Source organism: Arvicanthis niloticus, chromosome 21, assembly GCF_011762505.2.
Source record: "Arvicanthis niloticus isolate mArvNil1 chromosome 21, mArvNil1.pat.X, whole genome shotgun sequence".
Taxonomy (NCBI): domain Eukaryota; kingdom Metazoa; phylum Chordata; class Mammalia; order Rodentia; family Muridae; genus Arvicanthis; species Arvicanthis niloticus.
This window is the reverse complement of record NC_047678.1, coordinates 49212733-49230535: the sequence shown is the minus strand read 5'-3', so window position 1 is coordinate 49230535 and position 17803 is coordinate 49212733. Positions and strand designations below refer to the sequence as shown.

The 17803-nt window shown below is 42.2% G+C and overlaps 1 protein-coding gene across 1 annotated transcript in view; it reads right to left on the bottom strand.

Annotated features, from left to right (window-relative positions):
* Arhgap28 (Rho GTPase activating protein 28) overlaps positions 1–17803 on the bottom strand; it is a 177472-nt gene that overhangs the window by 141458 nt on the left and 18211 nt on the right. The window lies entirely within an intron of this gene.

The window sequence follows — 17803 nt, the reverse complement described above, 5'->3', positions numbered from 1 at the left end:
ACAGAGGCATACATGCAGAAACACACATACACAGAAGCACACATGCAGAAGGACTCATGCACAGATACTAGTATGTAGCCCTCTACAGAGGAAGGAAAGCCTTATGAGATGACACATCCCATTTCCAGGAAGGAATCCTTTCCATTTGGAAGGCCTAACAGTTCCTTTAGATAATGAATTTAGAAAGAGGTTTTGATATGGTGTGTGTGTGTGTGTGTGTGTGTGTGTGTGTGTGTAAAGTCAGTAGAAATTTTTCTAAAGCAAAAACATCACAGATGTCATGAATTTAACATTCAGTATTTTATAGCGAGTTTTGTTTTGTTTTGTTTTGTTTTATGTCAGTGTAGTAACACTTCACAGGATACTCCCTGCATTCTGAGTTTCCCTCTTAGCCCTGCCTAAGGATTCCTTGGTTGCCTGGAGGGCAAGGACTTGAATCTCCCGCTCACCTTAGGAACCATTTGACTTTTGTTTTCCATCGCAGCAGGAAGTCTCAAGCTCTAAAGTTGGACAATGGAAACAAATCTATTTGCAAACTGTGTGACAAGGAGCTTTGAAGTCCCCCTAAGTCTCTAAAGGAGAAAACATCTACTCACATCCTCACATCTGTTCCCTCAGACATGCAGTCTTTGTACTGTGTTAGCTTAGTTTAGGTTTACCTGGGTGAGCACAGTTAGGGCCTAATTCCACCAGGAGGGCATTCTTTGTGAGACACACCTCCTGTGAGCGTTTCAATCAGGAATTCCTTTGAAACCTGTAAAATTCCTGATTACATCTTGATGCCCCTTGACCAAGAAAATCACCAACAATCAGTATGACCTTCTCCCACCAAAGCTCTGATTCCAACCTTAACAAATTGTCTTTTCAGAGAAGTTTCAACCACCTGTAATCACAATTTTGTCTGCCAACAGCGTGACTTTAAGCACTGTGGGAAGAGGTGACACAGACAAGCCGGGGGTGAGACTTAAGCTGGTTGTATTTATTAGAGCTCCTCAGATGCTTCTTTCATTTATCCCTTAGTTGCTTTTCTTTTTTTTTTTTTTTTCAAGATAAAACAGTCCACAAAAGTGCTCTTATTTTACCTACCTTTGACCTGTTGTGTTTGCAACTGTAATGTCTATATTTACATACTGCCTCAGCTGAAGGGTGTGTGTGTGTGTGTGTATATATAGTTTGTTTTATTCATTGAAAACTGGTGTGCCATGAACATTTCTTGCTTATTCAAAATCTTTAATCTTGCAAAGTACCAAGCTTAAATACTACTATATATAGATATAGATGATACAGATATTGCATGTGTGTGTGTGTGTGTGTATGTATGTATAGGTATATATAAATATGTATTTATATACATATTTATATTATATATAAATACACACAACACAAACACACACACACAATCACCTACCTGGGATGAAGTGATGATTTGGTGGTTAAGAGCACTATATGCTCTTCCAGAGGACAGGGGTTCCATCCGCAGCACCCACTTGGTGACTTAAAACCATCTAGAACTCCATTCCCTGTGTGATCTGATGCCCTCTTCTGGCCTCCAGGGGTACTGCAAGCATGTGGTACACACACATGCATACAAACATCCATACATATAAAACTAAAGGTTAAAAACTATTTTTAATCAGGGAGTCATGCTTTTTACAGCATGTTAAAAAGCTGTGCAATTTAAAAACAAATTTAGTGAGTCACAGAAACAAAGACATCATCCCACCTGTAGAGGCAGCATAGAAAAGATACAAAATGAGAATTGTTCAGTCTAGGCTGACTCTATTCTTGACCAGTAATTGGGTGTTCTGGATCTCCTTCTCATACTTAAGCCTCTCTTTCCAAATAAGCTCAATTTATTCCAAATCTGCCTCACAACTCCATCATCAAGTTTCTGACCATGGGTAACCCATCTCCAGAGGATCTGAGGGGCAGAGGAGAGGGCTCCACAAACACGGGCACTTGGTGTAAATGTCTGAGGACCCATGGCTTTAAAACAATGGTGAAAGCCACATACACCTATATGTACAGCATTGTGGGACAATGAGCTAGGACAGTCACTCAGGATGGCTGGAGCTGCTCCAGGTTCAGTGAGGCACCCTGACTATGACCAAAAGTCAGACAGGACACCTCATGTCCTCCTCTGCTCTGTGTGTGCACAGATGTGTGTATTTCACACACACACACACACTTACTCTCTGCCATGCCACACCCATAAGAGAGAAAAAGGGAGAGACAGACAGAGAGACAGAGAAACAGACAGGGAGACAGAGAACACACATTTGAGAACTAAGTCCGGCCAAGCCACCTGCTATATCTCCATTTGAGTGACCGCAGGGTGTCCTTAATGAAATACAGGGCACAAGAAGATCATTGTCATCTTTTAAAGTGCAAGGCTGCTCCAGACATGCTCAGTACCCACATAAGCTGCTCGGAAACAATTATTTCACTAAAACATACCTCTTGCCCTGTTGAATTTGACACTTATGTAAAAAAAAAAAAAAAAAAAGTTTCATTAATAAAAACCCACTTAACAGAGCAACAAAAATCCACATTTGTTTAAAACAATGCTGCCCCTACCAGGCACAGAAAGAACCTGATCAGCTCTGACTGAGAACCACGCCCTGGCTTCTGTGAAACAGTTAGTGAATACAGAAGAGAAAACACTGCGGGAGCAGTGAACATTCCTTGTCAGGTTGTCTGTCTACATCTGTCTTTGGGTCTGTCATTAACTAGACCACCTGGGCTGGAAGAAAACAGAATAGAGTTTGTTTTCTTTTTTTTTTTTTCCCTTCCTACCTCTAGAGAAGGTGAAGAAGGGGCCACCTAATCAAAGGAGGAAAGAGAGACCTCGGCTGCTCTTCAGGATTGAAGCCGGGTTTATCTCGCACTTAACACTCCAGTTGTGCTGTGTTTGCACTGGGAAGTGTTTTTACCCAGAAAGCTTAGCAGACCTATAACTTCTCAGTGATCATTTGTTTTCACAAACTTTCCCTAACAAACGTGTGAGGTATGACTTGAGGGCACTTATGCAACAGTATTTTTAGTCAAATGATCATTTATAAAACAGTAGTCCAATCAAATAGTCAGCTTAGGTACAGAGCCACTGAGGTTCTAGTCCCATGAAAAGTACTCCCAGAAATCTCCTGCTGAGGTGAGATTCTTATACCTCATCCTGGATCTGTGGCTCAGAGCCATGCTCAATGACGTCTCAGCCCTGGTAAAACCCATGACACCTATCATTCACGAGTTTACCAATGGTGCTCAAAACTGCATAATCTCAGTCTCTGGTCATGGGTCCCACTAATTTGGGAATGATGGTTTGAGGGACAGAGGGACAGCAGAGGTCACAGTGCTTCAGAAAAATTTCCACCCCATATCCTTGTAGACTTCTTAACCCGGTGAGGCAGGCAAACAGAAGCCAGAGTATCACCTGAGTGCCCCTTTTACCGAATGTGTGGGAATTCCGTTTCCCTACATATTAGCAACCTCGTGATCATGACAAACACAAGCTTTGCATGAAGTGTCCAAGTACATTCAGACATGCTCCAACATGCATGGCTCATTACTGAGCTCTGCCTCACACACACTTTCTTGACACGTTTTGCTTCTGTTGCTTCCAGCTCCTTGTTCTTTACACTGAAGAAGATGAGGAGGTCTTTTCGCCTTCTCCTAAACATCACCACATTATAAAGAAGAGATTGATTTCACTAGTTGGTTCCCACCTTCTTAAAGAATTACTATTTCTCAATCGTGAACACTATCAAACGCATCACATTCTCTGCAAAGAGCTGGAGAGTGTTCTCTGAGCAGTCACTGGGAGACCTGTTCTCAAGGCAACATCTTCAAGGTAGGGCAGGAAGAGAGGAAGGGGTGGGGATAAAGATAATATAGGACATGTGAGGAAAAGAATGGAGCTTCCTGAGAGCATCATAAGAAAGATAACCAGTGCTTACCTAGGTCTTGGTCCGAGGTTTCTCTGCATGGCTGTTTCTAACCCTCTGAGATGAACACTGTTATTTCTAGTGAGGAGGGGGAGCTGCTGACAAGACTGAGGCGCTCCCCCAAACCACCCTGTTGGTGGGAGAGTTGTCCTGTTTCGATTGTAATGGATTCAGTGAGGCTGAAAGTGAAATTAGCAGGGACTTACCCTGCCAATGATCCAACCCTACACAGGTGCTTCTACATATGACTGAGTCACGGAGATAAAGACTGATTGGTGTTTTGATGCTTATTAGTAAATAAAGAAAATGTTTAAATGCCATTCAAGAATGATGCTGATTTTAGGGGAGGAGAAATATATTTTACAATGTAAGGACTCAACAATACACTAACCGTGTATCTCTATTTGGTCAGGAAATTCATTTTTGCAGAAGCCCGAGCATAACTGTCAATGCCTTTTTCACCTGGAAAGTATCCCATGTTGAACGACTTTAAATGTTCCGATGAGGCTTCCTGGAAATAAGTCTTGGCTCACAAGGCTTCTTAAGCTTCTCTCATTCCGACTTGCCTCAAAGACCTAAATTTCTTTCACCTCTCTTCTAATTTCTGAAAAAACTGACTTCTTTTGACCCAAATTCCCAAACATCCTTGGATGAAATAGCCATCCAGATGTACTGCCTATGTGGGAAGTTAGGAGTGAATTAAGCTCCCCAACCATTGGGCCTCACTCACCTGTTGGGAACTGACTCCTAGCAGAAAGCAGTTATCATCTTTGCAGCCATCTCAGGCCTTATACCCTGACAAGAGACTTGTTTTCAACAGCCCACAAACAGCTGAGCACACTTTAATAAACATCTTGTTTTTCCCCACGTATCTTGTTTTGTTGTTTATTTTTGTTGTTATTATTTGTTTGTTGCCCCCAGCTGCAAGGTGCACGTGGTAAAGCGTCTTCAGCAGTGTTCTCCTGCTTATGCTTACAAATACCCAGGATTTCCTTTCAATAAAGGTGACTAGAGACTAAGGACTTGATCAGACCCTCTGTCTTGTCTCCATTCTTTGCATCTCTTGCCCCTCCATCCCCACTCTCTCTCTCTCTCTCTCTCTCTTGCTTGACCCTGACCTGTGGACCCCAAGCCAGGCAGTGTGGTCCTCAACACTCACCAAGTTGCAAACTGGCCCACAATAGAACAGGAGAGATTCCTGCCCATCTCTACTGCAGGAAAGATCACAGGTGTCCTGAAGTAGTGCTCAGAACAATGTCCTATCCCTATGACAAAACTGGAAGAGAAGGTTAACAGAAGGCTATTCACACAGGAGTGAATCCCAGTGCCGGGACCTCTTCTCTCGCTGTACAGCCAAGTGAGATGCATTGTGAAAATGTTCCCTTTCCCAGCAGGATCTTAGCATGTATCCTTATCATGATTCTGATACCCGACAAAGAATGGTATTTATCATTATCTCTATGATTTATGATTTAGTGACACTATATGGTCTTAGTTATCCAAAGATAGGTTTAATCTAACTGTGACAGTGACATTTCATCATAAGCCCTCTATAAGAGCCACCAGGATGTATGTATGACTGTAACACACACTTAACAGAAAGAAGACAATGTCACTACTGACCTAAGAAAGCAATTACCGCTTCAGAGTCATGTGACCAAGAATAACCACTACATTTCACTCTGTGATGACGTTTTTTAAATCACTTCTTCCCAGCTATCTTGCTTTCCCTCACAATGGCCATGGCTGAATGAAACAGATACTGAGGACAAAGATAAAGTCATCACAACCAGATAATCTACCGTACGGCCTATTTCAGAATCATCATGGGAATGTCAAGGACAAATCCATTTATATAGACCAGAAATTGGCCAAATCCTCATAACAAAATGAGGGTCAGCTTCTCTGTCACACTCCTATCTAGAGCAACTTCTTTGTCTTCTCTGCCACAGGCTATATCTGTTAAGTTGAGAATTAGTATGTTTGGGGTGAGATATTTGAAGACTAAACTAAACTTGTGAACATTTAAAACACACACACACAGAATATCCACATGGGAAAACCCATAGAACACAAATATTTAAAACAGCCATAAAAGAAGAAGTCCCAACAAATCTAATCTCACTTCTCCAAATTTACAAAAATTAAAACGTGCCTATTCTCTGGGCACAGTGGCATAATCAGTAATCCCTAGCATTTGGGAACCTGAGGCAGGAGGACTGGATATTTAAGGCCAGCGCAGACTCTGTGTTTGAAAATGGGGGGAGGAGGTACAAGCAAACTATCCACTTAACTAAGAACAATGTTAAAACTGCAGTCTCAAATCAGACATCAGACTGAAGTTATAGGTTACGTTCTTCAAATCGTGGTCTGCCATGGGACAAACTTAAACTTTGCTGAATTATATGTGGTCATCACGAGGTTGTGGCATGAATCATAAATATAAATACAAAACAGACTCACTATCATTCTGACCTCACAGAACACCGTTCTTGCTGTTGGCCTGCTTTAGATGACACAGGGAGACCTAAATACTCTACAACCACCAGATCCAATGAGTGTTTTAAAGGGCCAATTTCACAGGCAAGAAGAATGGCCCTTCTCCATCTCATGGTCATGTGTAAGGCTTTATGACTGTGATATTATATACAAAGCAAGCAGAGATGTTTATGTTCTCTTCCAAGGATTCTCTACAACTTCAAACTAACTTCAAGTAGTAGTCTAGATACTACAAGATCCCTTACTTCTCTGTTCTGCTTCCCAGTCTGCACTCGAGCACTGACTAAGTGGCATTTCTATAAGAACAAAAACTGTTGATCTGTTAGAAGAGATAGAAACGTCTCTGTTTCACGTCGTCTGAAACCTTGGCAGATGTTGCTTATAATATAATTAACTGCATTGGTGGTGGGCATGGTGGACATGCGCTTAATCTCAGCAGTTAAAGGCTGCCAATCTGTGAGGCTAAGGCCGGTCTGCTCTAAGTATTACATCCCAGGCCAGTCAGAGTTACATGGTGAGACCTACAGAGACGCCATCTTAAAACAAACTAACAAACAAAAAGAAGCACTGTCAATGAACCCCAAACTAAATAAATAAAATGTCTATGAGCCAATAAAGTTTTTTTGTTTTTTTTTTAAATCACCTGGTCCTATGACACTGACCTAATTTCTCACAGGCTTAACTTCTGCATTCCTAAACTGTGACCGCCCTGCAGGACTAAGAGGAACAAGGGACTTCTTTGTTATGAGTCTACACTCTCTGAGAGGAGGAAAATCCTGTCATGTCACCACACTGTAATTCCAGTCCAAGAACTGATCTTGAGAAATTTCCAGAACCTATTCTATTTCTAGAATCCCTTTCCATAATCCTCCTTACATGGAGGCTCACATCGGGTTGAGCAAACGCTGCTTTTGCTGAGCCTGGGATCTTTGTAGCACTGCGCAGTCTCAATTTTCCTAAAGCCACAAATGACTTCCAGTGTAGGCAGCACAACCTTAGGGGACCAAGCTTGAGACAAACAGGACCAAGAAGAGGTTGGTAAACAACAGACAACGTTGAGCATCTGTCCTTTGTCGACCGTGAGATGCCTGTGATGGAATCTGCAGGGCAGGGAGCTGTGTTTCCCTTGGCTGTTTGGATGTGTTCAAGCTCTGAAAACTCGGAGCTTCAGGACAGCCTTACTTAACTTCTGCTGAAGCACTCCCATCAGTTGGGATCCTGTGACTCAGAAGAAGAGGCTCCCATACCTGGTTACCCTCATGGTCTTTCTCTAAGAGTAGCAATGAGGGTTAATCCAAACCTTGGCTGAGCAGAAATGTTATTAGTCTACCAAGGGTGAATGAGCATCGGCCAATTTGTAGAGCAAGCTAAAATTAAATTCTTAATACAATCTCATGTCAATGAAAGGCGTGTAATAAAGAATGACCACCCCGAAAATTAATCTGTTTAATACTTAAATATAATCAAATTGGTCTGTTCTCCAAATATAGCTCTCTTTCCTTTCTAATTAAACACTCATTTATGAAGTTGGATTTTCCAGATGCCTGGATTTTTTTTTTCTTTTAACTCTGTCGTCAAGACTTCAGTTTGCTACTCCTTATAATAAGAAGATTGGCTTCTTGTCTTAGAAATTGTTGTTATGTTCATAACCTTAGAAAACTTCAAGGACAGAAAAATCAAACTAACACCAGAAAATTATAGGGCAAATGCTGTGATTTGCAAAATTACAAGAGACGGAGCTATTGTATTTTGAGATTTAAGATGTTGCCAGGGAGGGCAACAAGCGCCCTGGGGGCGGGGCTCCTCGTCCCTGGAGTAGCTGGAGTGCTTGCTAATGAACCAGTTTGTGCTTGCCCAAGAAGTGAAGGACATTTCTTCTCCCTAACCCTGCTGACACAGGGCATTGTGCTTTTCTCTGTTCCAGTGGCAACAATTTTATTTTTGTGCAGTTTCTGTAGCTGTCATTTTCCAGTCTTTAAAATTACATTATCTGATTTTCTCTGAGTCACCCCAAATCAGAGCCCTCAATTAGATGTTGCCCTTTGGCAGGAGACAAATCATCTCAGGCAGGATCGTTTCACAGTGAGGTCACCCAAACTCCACATTCAGCCTCAGAAACAAAGGCAATTTCCTTTCTCTTTCACTTCCTGGGGACTTTTTTTTTTCTTTATAGGAGATAAAAATCTGACAAAGTAAAAATATAATCAGCTGGCTGAGAGGAGCCAGATCCCATATTAGCATTTGAATATATTTCTTTAGTGTCTCATATTCTGTTTGCCAATGTAAAAACCAATTCTGAAAAGTTTCATAATGTAACTTTTAACTAGAGCCAATTTTATTGTTTCCCAGTGTTGGAAAAGAAAATTCATACACAGCCTCCCTCCCCTGGTTCCAGGAACAATGGTCCTGTTTCTAGGTACAGAGATCCTGAGGATAAGCCCTAACTTTTGCCCCCAGAAGCAGTCCAGCTCAGGGACAGGGCCACCTACAGAGAGAGGTCACATCTCAGATATCAGTGGGGACCATGACTTGGGCTCCTGTAGGCTGGGTTCACTGGCAACATAAAGATCAACAGAGCAGCACTGGAAAGTTGCAGCAGAAGGCATTGGAGGAAGCTTTCTGCACAACATAACCTGTGGCCCACACCCTGGGGACAAGGGGACCTGAGCATGTAAAGACCAGGGGCCAACAAAGTAGGGCAGATAGAAAAGTGACCAAGCACTATGGCTCAGGGCACAAGTTCTGCTATGGAGTGTGCAGTGCACCACAAGTCTTAAAGAACCATCAGTTAGCACTATGAGTTTTAGAATGAGAGCACCATACTTTAGTCAGACAAATCCAACCCCACCTTGGTGGTTCAGTGGCTCATTCTATAAAATAAGATGCAAAGTTGTATCTAGCTTACAGGAATAAACCTCTCGGAACCTTTAGACACAGACACAGAATGTCATCTGTAAGGGTCCCCAAATCAAGTTAAAACAAAACAAAATAAAAAACAAACAAAAACTCTCATGATGTTTTAGACATGTTTGTAAGTTTGTGTTGGGTGAACGTTCGGCCTCATGCAGCCGCAGGCCTGAAAGCATGGGAGGCCATGCAAGGGCTTCGTACACAGACCTGGAATGGAGGGAGGATGGAGGGAACCTTGAAAGGCATGGTGTGTACACACTGCCTTTATCAAAAGAAAGGTCCCATAGATAAAAGTGAAGGAAGCCAGAGGAGAGAACTGAGCCGGCGTCCATCAGGAGTGACAGACACTGTGAAGGCTCCTCCTTCATTTCTGGAGTCCTTGGTGAAGGTCTGTCTTTGAAGTCCCTCACGCTTTCACTCCGAATTGAGAATCATCAGTCAGTGAAAAATAATTGTGTCTTGACGTTTACTGTTCTAAAGTAAATCTGTAGAGCTGGGGGCCGAACACAGGGCCTCGTGTACGCCACACAAGTCTGATGCCAATAATCTCTATCTCCAGCCTTAGTTTTCTGAAATGGAACCCAGGCTGAGATCAAACTCTTGATCTCCCCACTCCCTTATCCCAGGCCTGCAAAAACATGCATGGCTATGTCTTAATCCCTAACCTAAAACACCTCTTTCCACCAAAATACTCCTTTTCAAAGAGCAGGGTGGTGACACTTGGGTAAATGCACCCACATTCCCAGTACCTGGACAGTGGTGACCTAAACCCAAGAACCTGTATGAGGTCCACGAGCCACCTGACACTCTGTAGATGGAGTAACACACTCAGATGCCAAGGGAAGCAGTGAGGACCATAGCAATGAACCACGGTGAGCAGTTCTTCCCATTTAAAAAAAAAAAAAAATGCTGTAGTTTGTATCTGGACTGTCTCCCACAGGCCCGTGTTAAAGAGTTGGCCCTTAACCTGGAAGAGTTGGCCTTTAACCTGGATCTAAGGGAAGGTGACAGACCTTTGTGATAGAGCCTAGCAGAGTCCTTGGGAACACACCCTCGAGGCAGATTCAGACTGACAGCCTTTCTCTTTTCCTTTCCACATCCTGGCCCTGGTCCCACGCATTGTTCTGCCTTGCACACCCAGCCAGGCTATGCTGACTCAGCACAAGCCCAAGCCGTGGTGCCGACTACAGGCTGAAACCTCCCACACCCACACCGGGAGCCATGGTAAACCTGTGCATTTATGCAGAGCTGTTCAGCCTCGGTTGTTTGTTTGGCTAACAGAAAAGGACCTGACAGAGCTGTTCAGTCTTTCGAGGTTGGGTTGCTTCTAGCTTCAATCTCCTTGTTTGGAAAGTGAGGTTATATGGTTTCTAGGAAGTCTTCTGGCACAAGTGTCCTGGAACTGACAGATGGAGAGTCCTCCTGGGATTGAAGAGGAACATGGAACTCTGGGTAAGAGGACATTATGTCTGAAGCCCAGGAATTGGTCTGTCAGTATTGCTGAGGAATGCAAATAGTATAGAGTAATATCTGGTTTGTATGTGTTTCTGACTTTTCTATTAATACTACTACTCTTTACTTACCACTCATGATGTCTACTCACAGTTGCTCAATCCACATTTTCAGTGCCCTATGACCTACTGGACAGACAGCAAGCTAATGGACCATACCACTGTGGGCTCTGATTCATTGCTGGCTCAATGCTTCTGTCTCCTGTTGTCATAACATAGGACAGATATGTGCTAGAATTTATCTCAGATCTCAGAAATGCTACACACACACACACACACACACACACACACACACACACACACAGACAATTTCCTCCTCCACACTAGGACACGGGCAGAGACAGGTGATCTCACATACAAAATACATACAGTTGTCCTGGATATCCAACACAAATACTGGAAACACTAATCAAACACCTACTTAAGAGTGGGCCCTGACCATGGATGAGAGGGACCAAAAATGCACTACTTTCCCTCATCCTGCTACTAGCCTAAAATTGAGGGATTGCATCACATATGTGTGAGATAACAAAAGACTTCCATTTTTCTAGTCTTGAGAAATGAGTAGAAATCAGGACCCTGACCTAGGTAATGTTTAACCTTTTTCTACTTCAAAGAACAGAAGTACACTACCTATGCTATGCAAGGACTACTTGTATACCCAGGCCAAAGAATAGTGTCCCGGTCACAGAAGTTGCTAATTAAGGTCACACTGCCCAGAAACATTCTGATTATAGGAGAAAGTGGCTAACAGAAGCCTCCAGCCCAGCAGGCAGCAGCCAGTCTCTATTTTTGTTGCACACTATTTTTACATTGAACTTGCCCTCCACTTGGTTAAAGTTAATCTCCGGGCACTAAAGAAGTACTCTTAACACTGGGAGGGGTCTCTCTGGGTGCAGGATATGGCCTATACCTAAAAATATAAAGATACCCCAGATGCTAAATAAGTTTCTCAAAATAGGGATGTGGTCAAAGGCTGGTGTGATTGGACACTTGCTGCATTTAAAGTTCAATGAAACTGGAAACTTCTATGCTGGTGAGTGGCATCATCCCAGGAATGCAGAAGACCTCTAACGAATCCCAGAACATATAAGGGTTCATTCCAAAACACAGCTAGCGATAAGCTTAATTGCACACAACCGGGTCTAAAGTGACGTCTGCAATCTCCCTTGCCTTCGAGGCATCACCAAAATGCTCAGGAGAGATCATGATGACATTAGAGTTGGCTCTGCCCTTTTTTGCACAGCACTAGAAAACTCTGTTAAACACAAGACACAACTGGGTCACTCAACCGCAAGCCAAGCAAGCTAAACTCAGAAACGGTCTGACTCAGGGCAAGAGCCTGTTTCTTCGGAATATGAAGTCTGGACACAGAGATTTAGGGTGAGCCATTAGCGTTCCTATGTGTGCTTATGATTAGTTAAGAACACAGTTGCTGATCCTGGCACTCCAGTGCTTTGGATTTTGTGGGGAGGATAAATTCCTCAATGTTTTTAAAAGAATGAAAGTTGTCCTTCCATTCTTTTGAGTCAAGTCTGATTTTTCTAAAAAAAAAAAAAAAAAAAAGAATGACATCCACAAGGAATTAGGGACATCGTCCATAAGGGAGTCAGTTTTTTATTGGCTTATTTAACTGTTGTTTGGCTATTTAGTTAAAAGATTCTCTGACAATTTCTCTATTCTGCCAATAGCATTCTGGATTTAATTAAAATGTTGCCAAACAGATCCACAGAATCTTCAATGGCTTCCCACACTAATACCTTAATATATCTGACCTGAATGTTTGATTCCTTCTACCCTCCACCCTATCCACACACTGATGGGCATGTACTCCCACATAATAGGTCACCCAAGCCATTGAATATCACTTCCTCTTGAATCAAAAGTGCTTTCTCTCCAGAAACTGCAGTACCAAGCAGGATATCGCTCACAGTTCCCTGGACCCATGCTGGTGAGCTACCATGAGAGCAGCATCTTTTTTCAGCTTTCATCTTTTGTTATTATCAAAGAAGACACCCCATGAATGTTGAAGCAAACTTTCAAATAGAAAGACTGGATGGACTAGCTGAGTTCTTCTCAACCACTCCTGATTCTAATAAAACTGTTGGATAAGGTGACTGACATCCTGGGCTTCTCTCCCGTGCTCCTCGCTACACGTGTTCACATTCGGAATGCTATCTCCTGAATCTCTACACCCCTTTCTGTCTCTCACTTCCTCTTTTATTTTACATTAAAATACATGAGCCAAGGTCAGTCTGACATGTCCAGGCTGATGTGACTTTGCTTGGCAAGGACAAGGAACACACAGCTTAGGCTCCACTCTTCTGCTGATTGGCTATAGCTGAGAAGATAGGACTATTTCAGTTAGTGTTCTCAACTGAAAGATGAAGTTATGGGGGCAGGAGGGCATGATGGCTCAGCATGTAACAGTGGCTGTCACCTAGCTTGATGACCTGAGTTTGACATCTGGGACATACATGGTAAAAGGAGAAAAAAAACTCAGAAAGGTGTCCTCTGACCTCCATATGCACACCCTCTCTCTCTCTCTCTCTCTCTCTCTCTCTCTCTCTTCCCCTCTGTTTCTCTCTCACACACAAACACACACAAATACACACACACATATATATACATATACACATTACACACACATATACACATATATATACACACATACACATATACACATGTATATACATACATATGTAAACACACATATACACAAGCATATATACACATATACATATAAATGAACACACATACATGCATGCACAGATACACATATATACACACACACATACAAAGACACATAGACATAGACAAATACCCACATATACATACATACATATACACACATACATAGACATACACACATACATACACAAATATACAGACACATGCACATGCATGCACACACACATATACACACTACACACACAGACACACATATACAGACACATATATAACACACATATATACATATACATGTACACACATACATGCATACATGGATACACAGACATATACACACATACATAGACACACAAACAGGCATACACATATATAGACATACATACATATACACACATACATACACCAACATACACACATACATATACACACACACATGCACAGGCATGTACACACACAATGATAATGACAATGATCCTGCAGTAACAAATTAAAAACAATGGGTTTACTTTTTTATAAAAAGGAAAGATATAACAGGCACCCACTTCACGACCCACTCAGCCCTCCTATTTCTAGAGAGTAATCCTTTGTACTTTCCAGGACTGGCTTCCCATGGGAGCTTCATGAGTAGGCCCTGCAGGACGCTGTTTAAATCAAGTTGGATTATAAGCCAATGAACCAACTGTAGCCCACTCTACTTCTGTAAATAAAGTTCTAATAGAGCACAGTCAAGCCAACAGGTTTATTACCGTCAGCAGCTGCTTCCCTACAAATATTGCATTGCATCGGAGACCACAGAAGCAGTAAAGTGCAAATATTCAGTCTTTTTTAGGAAAAAAGAAAATTTCACGAATTGTGAACAAATGGCACCTTTCTTGGGAGCAGGAGGCTCTGTCTAAAACAGGCCTTCATGCTGACCTACAGCTCAGTGACTCACTGTGTGACCCACGCTGGCCTTGAACTCACAGAGATCCTCCAGCCTCAGCCTCCATGGGATGCTAGGATGCTAAGTGTGAACCGCTCACCTTCTGGAACTGTAGGTCACAAGCCCACATGGGTTCTCATGGCTAGAGAAGGACTCACAAAGCACTTGGTGGGCAACAAGAGGTTTCTGAATTCTCGACAACCTAGATTTAGTTGAAAATGAAACCCATCAGCAACCTGAGGTGCTTCTGCACCGAGTGCCTGCGTTGTGGCACACAGCTGTGCTGCAGGCTTGGTTCTGAACACATAACACTCTGCACTGAGTGTGTTTTTAGCCCGCAAAACTCCAAAGAACACTAAAAGAAACAACTCCGCTCAGACCCAGCCTGTGGAGAGCCTGAAATGCAATGTTTTTACTATACACACATTACTTTCTGACCTCATAGAAACATATGGTTTAAATAAGAAAAACAGACTTTTTTAAAATGTTTTTTTTTTTTTTGTACCATTGTTCTGCTATGTGTAAGCATTAATTCAGTGTGTAGCTGTGGTCAGAAAAAAATAAAGGCAGTTTCATTAACACTGTAAGATAGATTTTTGCTTAAGATGAGGACAGGATTCCTGGCAATTTCTAAAATGGACCTAAACGTATTTCTGCCATTGGTGCTATGTTTTCATGAAAAGTAGCCCCCAAGAAAAGAGGACGGCTATAAAATCAAAATATCAATCAACTCTGAAATGCACTGAAGATACCTTATGTCCTCTGGTTGATCCCCTATGTCCTCTGGTTGACCTTATGTCCTGCATTATTACCTTATGTCCTGAGGTTGACCCCCCATGTCCTGAGGTTGACCCCATGTTCTGCGGTTGACCCCCCTATGTTCAGAGGTTGACCCCCCATGTCCAGTAGTTGACCTTGTATGTTCTACAGTTGACCCCATGACCTGTGGTTGACCGTCTATGTCCTGCAGTTGACCCCTATGTCCTGCAGTTAACCATGGAGAGACAAATCTCATGATTCAACATCCAGAAAGGGCGCATGAGTTCAATTTTCTGAACCTGTGGTGGGAGCTCACCTAAGCATGCTTCTTAGCTGGACGCCATTCTCCTTAATTGGATGAAAGTTAGAAACAACAATTGAATAAAAGCAGCAAGTGGTTTCTGGACACTATTACCACCACTGTTAGCCTCTGACAGAGCATTATGTTCAAGGCTCCGAGACTTTGACAATGAATAAAGGAAGCCAGACACAAAGTAATGCAGAATGTAACAGTCTCTGTATAACCTCCAAGAACAGGCCAAGCTAACCCACGGTGATGGACAGAAGAAGCAAGCTGCCTGGCAAGGGGTGGGGGTAAGAGAGGACATGAGAGAAACATGGAGGCTGGAGGAAGCACTCTGTTGTTGTAGATGTAATCATATGGGCCCCAAACCATCAGACTATCTTACCCTCTAACTCTTTATGGATCCGATCCAGAAGAAGTTAGAGGGTAAGAGACAGGCAGATATGACCTAAATACACTGCATAAATTTATCAAAGAATAAATAACATTTTCAAAAGGGGAAACTGATGTAACTAAACAAAAGGTTTAGTTTCCAGGTATTATTTCAAAAGTCCTAGAGGTGTTGGGATCATTAGCAGTAAATGATTTCCTCTCGTTCAGATGAGAAGATGTAAACAAGTCACGATTCATGGAGGAGGGACTTCCTTTCAAGGCTCTCTACCTATTGTCTTCATGGGCATATTCTTATACTTTCATCAAGTGTCAACACAAAGACCCAGTATATGGGGAGGGGACACCAAAAGAAGCAGAAAATGAAGGGGAAGTAAAAGATTTCTTTGATAAATTTCATATTCCTGTGTTCTAGTAGAATATTAAAGAGGAAATAACTGAACAATATCCCCTTATGTTCTTGGGCATCTATCTCTGTGTGAACTGCATTAAATCCATTCTAATCTTCTACCAAAATAGGATGCAAATTAAATAATTTTAACTAGATTAAATATAATTAAATTATACTTTATAAAGTATTGAGACCACTACAAGCAATATTAATATATCTTTCAAAAAGAGGTTATTAGTGAATCCTCTCCTTAACCTTAAACAATAATAATAATTATGCCATTAAACAATAACCAGCACTTCTACTAATTAAGATCTTAACTTACGAAAGCCATCAGAATCAGCCCTGCTTCTTGGGTAGGCTGTGTTTGTGGGGAGAAGCTTGTGCACACAAATCTTTCTGACACAGCACCCCAACTTCCACTGTTTAAGTAAAGGCAACCCAACTTTGTCAGAGTCATAGACCATAATAAACTACTTTCTGGGTAAGAACAAGAGAGGCCAATCAGATAAGCAAATCGACAAAGTTAAATTGGGGGGAGAAAGGTACTATTATAAAATTAGTGCAGTCTACAATCATGTTTTGGTTAAAATTCTACAATCCTAATTACCACAATCCCCAACCTAATCATAAGGAAACAGGGTGTAAGTGCTAGTGGGGACCCAAAGGTCACTTAATGGAACCTCTTTGATATCCAGGGAAGACAGAAGGTACACTGCTGACCTTACTGTGACCCTGTTTTATCCAAAGTGCACAGTAAATTCCTTTTGCCCTCCCCCGGTCCCTTGTCTCAGATCACAGGTTAAATGCCTCCTGCCCTCTGCCCCTCATCTCAGACAACAGGGATCAGCCCGCCACTGTGGCTCCGTGCATCAACGCGGCGCCCTGTTCTTTAGTGCATCTGCCACAGTGTTCCTCCTACTCAAACTCTCCCAACCTCGTGTCAGGATTTCCCTGGGCCATCAGATCCTCTGAGGAGTCTCCTTAACTCCTCTTTCACCAACCTGAGCCCAGAGTAGTAATGGTGCCTCTGCTCTTGCTGAGTATCTCACACATTCTCTCATTCTCTCACTCATTCATTCATTCATCCATTCATTGTTCTGATAGTGAATGTTCACTCAGGGACATTGGCCTGAACACTTAGGATACTGCAATAAAGACAAGTCCTCCCCTCCCAAGGCTCAAACGTTGGATGCTACAATAACTGACCCTCAACAGGATTATCCATTCTCATTTACAGGCAGTTCTTAACCATTATTTGTAACCCAAGCATTCGCTATCTCCTATGACATACAGAAGCACAAAATTATTTTTTAATTTGGTTTTTTAGTTGTTGTTGTTGCAATTATCAGAATTTAAATGTTTCTTGTTTTAATGATTGAGATGACCCTTGGGCAAATTTGATAGTATAATGAAATGGTAGATAATAGGCAACCTGGATGACAAAACCACACACAATGCACCCTGTCTCAGGGACAAGATACT